The following is a 13,172-nucleotide window of genomic DNA, read 5'->3' as shown; positions in this document are numbered from 1 at the left end:
GTGGCCACCGGGACCACATAACACCGGTCTTGAGAGATCTGCTTTGGCTCCCAATACATTTCCAAGCACACTTCAAAGTGTTGGTGCTGACCTGTATAACTGAAGAAGCGTCTCCACCCCCATCGTTCAGCCTGGACACTGAGATCCAGTGCCGAGGGCCTTCTGGCGGTTCCCTCATTGCGAGAAGTGAGGTTACAGGGAACCAGGCAGAGGGCCTTCTCGGTAGTGGCGCCTGCCCTGTGGAACGCCCTCCCTTCAGATGTGAAGGAAATAAGCAGCTATCCTATCTTTAGAAGACATCTGAAGGCAGCCTTGTTTAAGGAAGTTTTTAATATTTAATGCTGTATTGTTTTTAACACTCGATTGGGAGCCGCCCAGAGTGGCTGGGGAAACTCAGCCAGATGGGCAGGGTATAAATAAATTTATTATTATTATTATTATTATTATTATTATTATTATTATTATTATTAAATGTGAACCACTATAAATCCTTGAGCATGCTTCTAATAGAGAAGTTATGGTAACCTGTTGTTTTATGAAACTGATGATTTTGAAAGTTACCCCACCCCCGGTGGTAGAAGTACAGCTAATATGTGAATTACAAAGATACAGCTCATAAGTTAGAACGTAAGTTGATACATGGTGCAAATGGCTACACGTAACACAGGTTCCCAACATGCATACTGTACTAACAAAATGTATCAGAAGTCAGAACTTTAACAAAGCGGTGAGAATCCGAATTGAATCGGCAGAAATTGCTAACGCTTTTTGCGCATGCGTACTAAACATGAAATGAGGTAGTGAATTGACTGGTGAAAATGGAAATGCTTTGTTTGAAATGTTATAAATATCACTGCCCGACCCTTGGGCGTGGTTGCAGTTTTGCAAAAAGATTCGACTGTAACCTATTGCTTTGCAATAAACAATGGACTCCTAACTCCTCTTGTCTCTGAGTTTTATTGACATAAACTCAGAAGATAAGCCATTTTTTGCTTACAACACCCCTACCATTAACAGTTTTGTCTTTTCCTGTATGCAATGGTGTGTAACCTCTGGACAAATAAATCAGAATGATGCTCAATAAATATATGATATCATCCAACTTCCCCACAAGCGTTGTACAAATAATAAAACAGGTTACTTAGAAGCGACTTGAGAGTTGCCACCCCTCTGCCTATGCAGGGAAAGTCAACAGAATCAGCCAAACTGCCAGGAAGAATGGTGAGGTTAAAAAATGGCGGACAAAGAGGAGAAGACTTTTGGGGTACCACAAATTTCTGCACCCTTCACTGCTCTCCTGGCATCTGTGGACCCTAGTTGCGACTGGAAATGGCACCTTGGCCCAGCCAGCTCAAATGATGTACCGTATTTTTCGCTCTATAGGACGCACTTTTTAGCCTCCAAAAATTAAGGGGAAATGTGTTTGCGTCCTATGGAGCGAATGCAGGCTCCTTGGCTACAGTGATAGCAACGTGAAGCCTCCGAAGCGCAGAGGGAGCGCTCCCTCCGTGCTCTGGAGGCTACGCGTTGCTTTTGCTGAAGCCTGGATTTAAAAGCTTAGGGATTTATTTATTTTTAAGTTTTCCCGCAAGGTCAGTTGTCGAGGGCTAATTTTTTTCCGATGATAAAAACCATTCTGTGTCCACCGAAAAACCTCTCAGGGGAGCATTTGCAAGAGTTTGGCACTATTTTTGAGAGAACTGCAGAATGTCAGATTTTTGCTGAAATTGTGACTGCCCGGCTTAGGGATTTTTTCAAAAAAAGGTTTTTCCGCAAGTTCAGTCGTCGAGGGCTAATTCTTTTTCCAATGATAAAAACCCTTCTGTTTCCACCCAAAAACCTCTCAGGGGAGCATTTGCAAGAGTTTGGCACCATATTTGAGTGAATTGCAGAATGTCATATTTTTGCTGAAATTGTGACCCCGGGGCTTAGAATTTTTTTTCCCCACAGGTTATGTCATTGAGATCTGATTTCATGTCCTATGATAAAAAGCATTCTGTTTCCACCGCCAAACATTTCAGCGGAGAATTTGCAACAGTTTGGCACCATTTTTGAGTGAATTGGAGAATTTCGGATTTTTGCTGAAATTCTGACCCCGGGGCTTAGAATTTTTTTCCCCCACAGGTTATGTCTTCGAGGGCTGATTTCAGGTCCTATGATAAAAAGCCTTCTATTTCCACCGCCAAACCATTCAAGGGAGAATTTGCAACAGTTTGGCACGATTTTTAAGTGAATTGGAAAATTTCAGATTTTTGCTGAAATTCTGACCCCGGGGCTTAGAAATTTTTCCCCCCACATGTTATGTCTTCGAGGGCTGATTTCTTGGCCTATGATAAAAAGCCTTCTGTTTCCACCGCCAAACCTTTCAGGGGAGAATTTTAAACAGTTTGGCACTCTTTTTGAGTGAATTGGAGAATTTCAGATTTTTGCTGAAATTGTGACGCCGCGGGCTTAGAAATTTTTTTTTCCACTGGTTAATTCTTTTAGAGGTGATTTCATGTCCTATGATAAAAAGCCTTCTGTTTCCACCGCCAAACCTTTCAGGAGAGAATTTGCAACAGTTTGGCACTATTTTTGAGAGAATTGGAGAATTTAAGATTTTTGAAAATCTTATGAAAATTGTGACGCCGGGGCTTAGATTCCCCCCCCCCCCCACAGGTTATGTCTTTCAGGGCTGATTTCATGTCCTATGATAAAAAGCCGTCTGTTTCCACCGCCAGACCTTTCAGGGGAGAATTTTCAACAGTTTGGCACTATTTTTGAGTGAATTGGAGATTTTTGAGCTTGCAAAAATCTATCATTTGCCCGATAATAAATGTTGGAAATGTAAAGAAACTGAAGGTACATTCTTTCACCTTTGGTGGACATGACCAAGGATTAAGGCTTTCTGGGAGATGATATATAATGAAATGAAAAAGGTATTTAAGTATACCTTCCTGAAGAAACCAGAGGTCTTTCTCCTGGGCATGGTCGGCCAATTGGTGCCAAAGAAGGATAGAAATTTCTTTATGTATGCCACAACAGCAGCAAGAATACTTATCACAAAGTATTGGAAGACACAAGATCTACCCACCCTGGAAGAATGGCAGATGAAGGTGATGGACTATATGGAATTGGCGGAAATGACCAGCAGAATCCGAGACCAGGGAGAAGAGTTCGGTGGAAGAAGATTGGAAGAAATTTAAAGATTATTTACAGAAATATTGTAAAATTAATGAATGTTAGAACGATGTTGGATTGAAGCTAAGTGGTTTTCAGCAGTAATGTTATAAAGATGTGTAAAAATGGACTGTTAATAGGGGATAATTTAAAGTTATAATATATTAAGTTTAAAGATTAGGATAAAAATAAAGAGGGAAAGGATTTGCTGAACCAACCAATTGAACTGGATACAAAAAAGGGAGGTGTGAGGAGGTCTGGGGAACAAGCCAATGAAAGATAAGACATGAAAAGATTGAATTGTTTTTAACTGTTTTTATTTTGTATTTTTTCTTTTTGTAATACTTTGAAAACTTTAATAAAAATCTTTAAGAAAAAAAAGCCGTCTGTTTCCACCGCCAAAGCTTTCAGGGTGGAATTTGCAACAGTTTGGCACCATTTTTGAATGAATTGGAGAATTTCAGATTTTTGCTGAAAGTGTTACCCCGGGGCTTAGAAATTTTTTTCCCCACAGGTTATGTCTTTGTAGGCTGATTTCATGTCTGTAATGGTTCTAGGGGTTGCTCGTGCGTAAGCCGGTGCCAACACCTGGCTGGGTTGCCTGAGTGAACCTTTCCTGTCCGGACAGCCACTCACCCGTGGCTGTCTCAGTCGCTGGCAGAATCCGTCAGTGGGCGTTTCTTAAACTTGTTCCAACATAGAAGTTCTTTCACACCCAGTCTCCGCCTACTCTCCCTGCGCGGAAGCCTTCTGCGCAAGGAGGGCGTAGGCAGCGGAGGACCCTTCCTCCCCCCGCTGGTTCCCGGCAAGGAGTCATGTGACTCCCTCTCAGATTCCCCCATCTGCCCCCTCCTCCACTGGAGCTGAGCTGATTCCCTTCCCCAGAAGATGGGCTGCCTCTCCCAATCCCGGGACGCTCTCTGGGATCCCTCTGGAGCTCTCTCTCTCCCTCCGGCACTGATGGCAGTTCCCTGACATCCACCTCCTCCCCAGGACCCCTCCCACCCTGGCGCGATTTTCCGACACAACCTCCTCTCTCTCCTCGGCCGATGATGCGGTGAATCCCCTAAAGGAGCCGTCATCCTCTTTTGAGGATTCAAAACCAGCCTCCCATCCACTCGGATCTCTACCTTCTGGTCGAACTTCCCAGTTTGATTCTTCTCCCTCGGACACCTCCTCTCCTTCCTCTTCGGAGGCAGGAAAACCCACAAAGTCCCCTTCGTCGTCTGTGCGTCCAAATTCTTCCTCCCAAAATCTAGCTAATGGTTTGGGCTTATCCGAGAACAAACAGTGGAATTCTTCCACCAGATACTCGTCAGTGATTGATTCACCAGGGACCCACGTGTTTTCCGACCTGGGTTCCCCCTCCCAGGCTACCAAGTACTCTACCTGGTGACCTCGCCACCTTGAATCGAGTATTTCCGTGGCTTCGTTACCGTGTTCCCTCTCCTCGACTCGGGGGTGGGTGGTAACCCCTCCCTCCCATCCCGGGAATTCCCGCCCCTCCCTGTACGGTGAAAGTAGGGACTTGTGGAACACCGGATGTATCTTCATGCTGTCAGGCAACTTGAGTTTAAATGCCACTTGGTTCACCTGCTGCATGACCTCAAAAGGCCCTAGCCGCCTAGGCTGCAACTTCTTGCACCCTCCCTTTAGGGGCAACCCTGGGATGACAACCACACCCGGTCTCCCACCCGTATGGCCTCCCCCTCCCGACGGTGCCTGTCCGCCTGCCTCTTGTAAACTTCCTTGGCCCGCTCTAAGTTCAGCCTGAGTTGCTGGTGTAAAGCCTCCATTTCCTCCACAAATTGCTCAGCCGCTGGTACGCTCCATCCTTCCTCCCCCCGCCCCGGGAATGCCCTGGGGTGACACCCGTAATTGGCCATGAAAGGGCTCATTCCCGTGGACACGTGTTCAGCGTTATTGTACGCAAATTCAGCCAAAGCTAATTTCTCTGCCCAATCGTTCTGTCTCTCGCCGACATAGCAGCGAGAGACAGAACGATTGGTTTCCGGGTGCCTCGCCGCCGAGAAGCTCACCTCGACATGTAGCAAGCTCATGAGTTTCCGCCAGAACCGGGGAAGTAAATTGTTTCCCACGATCTGAGATTACCCTCAAGGGTGCTCCATGCAGTCTGAAAATGTGATCCACAAACAGTTTGGCTGTCTCCTCTGCTGTAGCTGCATGTGAGCACGCTACGAAATGGCACATTTTGGTCAGTAGATCGACTACTACCATGACCGCTGTCTTTCCCCTTGACTTGGGCAGATCTGTCATAAAATCGATGGACACCACCTCCCAGGGCCTTTCCGGTGTGGGTAAGGGTTCCAGTAACCCCGCAGGGGCCGCCCTTTCCCCCTTAGCCCTCTGGCATTGGTTGCACCCTCGTACATATTCTTTTACGTCTTCCCTTACCCTTGGCCACCAGAACTGCCTGGTGACAAGTAGCATGGTCTTGTGCTGCCCAAAGTGCCCAGCTGTTGGGTTGTCGTGGAGTTGTTTAAGTACCTTCCCCCTCAAAGTCTCCCCCGGTACATACAGTGCCCCCTTATAGTACAATAGCCCTTCCTTTTCCTCGAACCCTCCATTGACTTCCTTTCTGGCCCTGAGTTCCCTGATTTTGGTCTGAGCAAACTCATCGTCTCTGGTGAGCCCTGCCAGTTCCCGTTTCCCAACCAACGCTCCCCCACACACCCACCAGTCCTCGGGGAACATGTGCCTGGTCTCTGGTGGTCCCTCTCCTTCCATGTACTCCGGTTTCTGGGAGAGAGCATCTGCCCTTACGTTTTCCTCTCCCGGCACGTACCGGATCTTGAAGGAAAACTTGGCGAACTCCTGGGACCATCTGATCTGTCTCTGGTTGAGCACCCGCGCGGTCCACCAGTATTCCAAGTTCTTGTGGTCAGTTCGGACCTGGATCTTGTGCCGCGCCCCTATCAACAGATGTCTCCATTGCTGAAAAGCCGCATAGATGGCAAGCAGTTCGCGGTCATACACTGTGTAGTTTTGTTCTGACTTGCTCAGCTTCCTCGAGAAAAAGGCACACGGCATCCAGTTCTGCGTGACCCCGGGCTGGAGTCCACACGCTTCCTCTGTGCGCTCCTCACAGGACTCACATCAGCTACTTGTAGCAGAGCGTACGCAGTGTAGAAACTGTTGCTGTGTGTGTGATAACTTAGGCTGCACACAAGCGTCCTTGCTTATCTCTTTCCGTCTTTATTCGTGTAGAAAAACAAATCATAAATCTCCCGGTGAGACAGCGCTCATCTTGCGAGTCTCTCCGCTTCGAAACAGAACAACACACAGACACAGAAACACTCCCCTCTGTGTACTAAGCCACGCCTCAGAATGTGAGACGTCACTCAGAACTTCTTAACCCTGTAAGTTCTGATTCTCTCCACACCCCCTCTCGTATTGCATTCTGAGGGAAGTTTGTGAACACATATTTACAGACCTCTGAGAGTTCAATACCTTTCCTATTGCCTTTCGCCCCTTCCTGGCATCTTTGTCAGGCAACTGTTGAACCTCCTCACAAACCTCAGGTTCGCACTGTGCGAAACCAACCCACGCATTGGTGACCTGAAACCTTTCAGATGGAATCCCCTTTGTTGCCCGAGAAGACCGCCTGGGCACAAACTCTGATGCTCCCTCTGACCCACTGGGGCCAGCAGGTATGTCTTCTCCATCAGACGACTCCCCCTCTGACTTGCTCCTTCTGTGAGCTTTCCGCATTATGCTAACAGGAGATGAAGGCTCACTCTTGGACTCTCCTTTAACAACCTTTGGAGACGCCCAATCCTCTTCTGGACCCTGGTCATGGACCTGGTCCTCATCAACAGGTTCAGCCTCTGGCTCTCCCTCCTCCTCAGAATCAGACAGCCAATCTGAGAGAACGTCAGGGCTCGCTTTGCGCCTTGACCAACCATCCTGCTCACAGAACTCAGCATGTTTACTGACTATCAGCTTGGACTGATCACCTTCTGGATATGCAAACTTCCACCCCTTTGTCGCAGGTTCATACCCACAGAAGATCATTTCCTGGTACCTTGGGCCACCCTCCTTCTGTTGAGCTCTCGGTACAGGCACCAAGGCTTTCGTCCCAAACACACGGAGGAAATGCACTGGCGGTTTCTCTCCATGCAGTACAAAATACGGGGTTTCACCTACTACTGAATTGTAGGACCTATTTTTCGTGAAATTGACAGCTTTAATCGATTCAGCCCAAAAACCTTGAGGCAAACCAGAGTCACTCAGTAGAACCTCTGTTGCTTGAACCAGAGCTTTACTCCTAAGCTCTGCCACTCCCTTCTCCTGAGGAGAAGTCACCTTGTGACGTATCCCTTTCTGGTGAAAGAAACTCTTTAGAGCAGACCCAGTGACCTGTGAACCTCGGTCACTCTTGAACCCCTGCACCTTGGTGGAGAACCGTAGTTCCACCTCCGCAATCCAATCTTTGATCAGTTGCGTTGCTTCTTCCTTAGTTCTGGCCTTCTGCTGAGCTTTCACACAAACCCCTCAGCTTCTCCCAGGCATCCTGAGCTGATTCAATGCCCTCCAAATGAGGCAACAGCTTAGCGTGTATACCCATGAGTTCTGGGTAAAATCATCTGACAGTGTCAGCACAAACCTGGCCCCGCCCAGACTTGGCTTTGGCATGGGCCCAAAAAGGTCTGCGTGCACAAGCTCAAAAGGTTTTGTGGTTACCCTCTCCACCCTGGGATAACTGCACCCTTTTGCCTTTGCTTTTCTGCATGCCCTACACTTTAGGGGTCTGCCACACTCTTTTATTTTACATCCTTTAGTGCACTCCGGTAACATCTGAATATCTTCACAAGAACCATGTGACATTTTCTTGTGTCACACGAAAGCACATGAAACATGAGTGTGAACGGTTGCACACTGTGCCTGTGCTTTCTCAGCATTCCCCTCACCCTCCAGAGGTGTTTCCAGAACAAAGAGGTTGTTCTGCCCTTTTGCAACACTGACCAGTTGCTTTTCCCCTCTGGAAATTGTACAGACATTCTTCTCAAAGCAAACCTTATACCCCTCCTGTAAGAGACAAGGTACAGATAACAGACAATGTTTTATCCCTGGCGCCACGAAGACTTCCAGCTGCGCCTGCAAAACAGAAACAGAAACATTTCCAACATTAGACAAAGGCTTTTGTGACTCATCTGCAAAACAAACAGTTTTCCCAGCTGAAACAGGTTTGCAGTTCCACATCTCAACACCAGATGTTGCTGTTATGAGATGCCTGTCGGCTCCACTGTCCACAATCCAGCGCATCACTTTGTCCTCACTGAAGCTGTCCTTTAAAATCGCCATAGCAACAAACTTCTCGCTGCCCCCGTCCTTGGGGCCTCCGCAGATGTCTTTCCCACACTCTGTGTCACGTCCTCCCTGTGCCTTCCCACGCTTGCCTCCACTCCTGGACTGGCTGCCATGGAAACCTGGCTGACTGCCATGGGAAGCAACCTTGGAAGCTTCCTGCCCAGCCTCCCTGGCTCTCTGCTGGCAGGAACGACGCAGATGGTCAGGAGAATTGCAAACAAAGCAGCGACGAGTGGAAAGATACTGGGGTAAGCTTCCAGCTGGCTTAGCTTCCGGGCTCTCGATGCCAGCCCCGCCCCCTCTGAAATGGCGTTCCTTCTCGTCACACACAGTGGAAAACTTTCCAAACTTGCTTTTGGGCTGTTCTGCCCCCCCCGACACTTCCAACAGCACTATGTGAGGCTGTAAAATCAGGGCTTTCCACCTTCTCCCATCTGCGTCGTTCCTGCCAGCAGAGAGCCAGGGAGGCAAACGCCCTCTTCAGTTTTTCAAAGGATTGCTGTGCTCCCTCTGTCCATGCAAACTTATTTTTGCTACTAAGACAATCCGTAATGGGTGCTGTCAAGTGAGCGAAGTTCTTTATGAACTTCCTATAGAAGTTGCTGAAGCCTAGGAACCTTTGCACATCCTTTCTGTTTTGGGGGGCTTTCCATTCCAGCACTGCCTTCACCTTGCCCGGATCCATGGCTAGTCCCTTGTCTGACAGCCTGTACCCCAGGAACTCAACCTCCCTGGCGTGGAATTGGCATTTTTCCAGCTTGACCCACAATCGATGCTTCTTCAATCTCTGTAGCACCTCCCTGACGTCTCTGACGTGTTGCCTTTCATCGTCTGAATAGATTAAGACGTCATCCAAAAAGGCTACGCAATTCTTGTACAGCAGGGGCCCCAACACATGGTGCATGAACGCTTGAAAGCAGGCCGAGCCCGATTGTAATCCAAAAGGCATAACTAAGTACTCAAAAGCCCCCAGGGGGGTGAACATGGTCGTTTTCCATTCGTCCTCCTCCCTTATCCTAATCAGATTGTACGCTCCCCTGAGGTCTAGCTTGGTAAAAATCTTCCCCTGCCTCACACGTGTCAAAATATCGTCAATCCTGGGCATTGGGAAAGTCACGGGTTCTGATACCAGGTTCAGGGCCCTATAATCCACGACTAGTCTGGGCTGATTAGTGTCCTTTTTGTCCACAAAGAACACTGGACTGCCCCCCACCACCTTAGATTCCCTTATGAAACCTCTCTTCAGATTCTTGTCAATGAACTGCTTCAGCTCCTGCATCTCCCGGTCGGACATGGCATACAGCTTACCCACTGGTAACTGAGCCCCTGGAAGCAGGTTGATTTGGCAGTCAAAGGGCCTGTGGGGGGGTAGTCTGTCTGCCTCCCTTTCACTGAAGACCTCCTTCAAATCAGCATATTGTGGTGGCACCTGCCCTTTTTGCTCCAGGGACAACCCCGCCACCCTGGCTGCAGTCAATCTTGGCTCCTCCCCCCCCAGACAGTGTCCTGAGCAGTAAGCTGACCCAAAGGTGACCGACCGCTGATGCCATGACACCACCGGGTCATGCATTGCCAGCCAGCTCATTCCTAGTATTATTGGGGGTCCTGCCAGCGTGGCCACGTGAAAGGCAATGGTTTCTGTGTGCCTGCCGACCCTCATTCGCATTGGCGGTGTCTGGTGTCTCACTTCTCCTCCCAGGAGTTCCCTGCCATCTATGGTGTTCACCTGCAAGGGAAAATCTAGTGGCAACAAGTGGAGTTGGTGCTCCAGAGCGAAGTCTCTGCTGAAGAAATTACACGAGCTGCCAGAATCTAGCAGTCCCTCCACCTTGACGGGGTGCCCGTTTGGGAGTTCTAGCACCACCTCAACGGCTAGTGCTGCCTTGGGGGGGTCAGGCTGGGGCACTTCTATTGGTTGCTGGCCTGGCTGCTGGCCCCACTGGTTGGCAGCCAGGCGTTGGCTTTTCCCTGCGCCTGTCCCTCCTCCCCCTTCTCATCGTGGCCTGCAGCCCCCATCATGCCTTGCCAGGCCTTCCGTTGAGGGCAGACCTTTGCAAAATGTCCCGGTCGCTGACAGAGGAAACACTTCTTGGTAGTTTTCCAGTCCTTCCCCTCCCTCTTCCGACCTTCGCCAGCATTTGAAACTTCGCACGTGCGCGCTGCATCAATTTCCATTGGCTCCACCACCTGGGAAGGCTCCCTCGGCATTTCAGGAATGCAGTTGTCATGGAAATGTCCCGCTCTTATCTCCCGCTTCTCCTGAGCCCGCGCTTCCTGGCGTACACCGATCGCAAGCACAGTCTTTGTGAGTTCATCCATCGACCGCGAGCGGGGCGCTCGGGACAGTTCGTCTTTCACTTCAGGGGACAAACCCTCCTCAAACAACATTTGCATTGGTTCAGAGCTCAGATCCCACCCAGGCTTGTGGACTAACATCGCGAACCGCGACCAGTAGTTTCTGACGGACTGGCTCCCCTGCTTGCACCCCATCAGCTCCCACGCTTTGCTCAACCTCGCTGGAGTACATCGCGTCCATCGCGTGGTAGAATTTCTTGAGATCTTTCAATGCATCATTCTGCGTCGCCATTAGGGGCCTGACACACTCACGCGCCCCATCCTGCAGATGTCCCACAATGTAAGCCACCCTCTCCCCGTCATCAGCAAAGTCATCTTTCTGCAGTTCTAAAGCGTACTGGATTTCCGTTCGGAATGCATTGTAGTCTTGGGGCTTTCCACCAAATATGTGTACCAGCCCCTGAACCTTCCTCCCTATTGGGGTGGCTCTGACCTGTGCATCCTGAGCCTGTCTCTCCTCCAGTCGCGCCGTCAGGGTAGCTAAATGCGCCTCCAGGTCTCGGTTTCTCTCGACCAGACCTCGCATCAAGGCTTCTTGCTCCGTTCCTCCGGCCGACTCTGTTTGGCTCATCGTGCTGCCTCTCCGGGGCTGCGCACAAGCAACGTCAGGGTCTGACGGATTGCTGTAATGGTTCTAGGGGTTGCTCGTGCGTAAGCCGGTGCCAACACCTGGCTGGGTTGCCTGAGTGAACCTTTCCTGTCCGGACAGCCACTCACCCGTGGCTGTCTCAATCGCTGGCAGAATCTGTCAGTGGGCGTTTCTTAAACTTCTTCCAACATAGAAGTTCTTTCACACCCAGTCTCCGCCTACTCTCCCTGCGCAGAAGCCTTCTGCGCAAGGAGGGCGTAGGCAGCGAAGGACCCTTCCTCCCCCCGCTGGTTCCCGGCAAGGAGTCATGTGACTCCCTCACAGATTCCCCCATCTGCCCCCCCGTCTCCACTGGAGCTGAGCTGATTCCCTTCCCCAGAAGATGGGCTGCCTCTCCCAATCCCGGAACGCTCTCTGTGATCCCTCTGGAACTCTCTCTCTCCCTCCGGCACTGATGGCAGTTCCCTGACAATGTCCTATGATAAAAAGCCTTCTGTTTCCACCGCCAAACCTTTCAGGGGAGAATGTGCAACAGTTTGGCACCATTTTTGAGTGAATTGGAGAATTTCGGGTTTTTGCTGAAATTGTGACCCCGGGGCTTAGAATTCCCCCCCCCCCACAGGTTATGTCTTCGAGGGCTGATTTCATGTCCTATGCTAAAAAGCCTTCTGTTTCCACTGCAAACCTTTCAGGGGAGAATTTGCAACAGTTTGGAACCATTCTTGAATGAATTGGAGAATTTTGGATTTTTGCTGAAACTGTGACACCGGGGCTTAGAAAATCCCGCCCCCCACACACAAGTTATGTCTTTGAAGGCTGATTATTTGGCCTATGACAAAAAGCCTTCTGTTTTCACTGCCAAACCTTTCAGGGGAGAATTTGCAACAGTTTGGCACCATTTTTGAGTGAATTGGAGAATTTCAGATTTTTGCTGAAATTGTGATGCCGGGGCTTAGAATTCCCCCCCCCCCAAAGGTTATGTCTTCCAGGGCTGATTTCATGTCCTATGATAAAAAGCCGTCTGTTTCCACCGCCAAACCTTTAAGGGGAGAATTTTCAACAGTTTGGCACTATTTTTGAGTGAAGTGGAGATTTTTGAGCTTGCAAAAATCTATCATTTGCCCGATAATAAATGTTGGAAATGTAAAGAAACTGAAGGTACATTCTTTCACCTTTGGTGGACGTGCCCAAGGATTAAGGCTTTCTGGGAGATGATATATAATGAAATGAAAAAGGTATTTAAGTATACCTTCCTGAAGAAACCAGAGGTCTTTCTCCTGGGCATGGTCAGCCAATTGGTGCCAAAGAAGGATAGAAATTTCTTTATGTATGCCACAACAGCAGCAAGAATACTTTGAAAACTTTAATAAAAATCTTTAAGGAAAAAAAAAGCCGTCTGTTTCCACCACCAAACCATTCAAGGGAGAATTTGCAACAGTTTGGCACGATTTTTAAGTGAATTGGATAATTTCATATTTTTGCTGAAATTGTGACCCCGGGGCTTAGAATTCCCCCCCCCCCCACATGTTATGTCTTCAAGGGCTGATTTCATTTCCTATGATAAAAAGGCTTCTGTTTCCACCGCTTAACCTTTCGGGGGAGAATTTGCATCAGTTTGACACTATTTTTGAGTGAATTGGAGAATTTCAGATTTTTGCTGAAATGGTGACCCCGGGGGTTAGAATATTTTTTTTCCACAGGTTTTGTCTTCGAGGGCTGATTTCTTGGCCTATGTTAA

The sequence above is a fragment of the Podarcis bocagei genome (assembly GCF_964188305.1).
Source record: "Podarcis bocagei genome assembly, contig: HAP1_SCAFFOLD_167, whole genome shotgun sequence".
Lineage (NCBI taxonomy): Eukaryota > Metazoa > Chordata > Lepidosauria > Squamata > Lacertidae > Podarcis > Podarcis bocagei.
Note: the sequence above shows the minus strand (reverse complement) of the source record.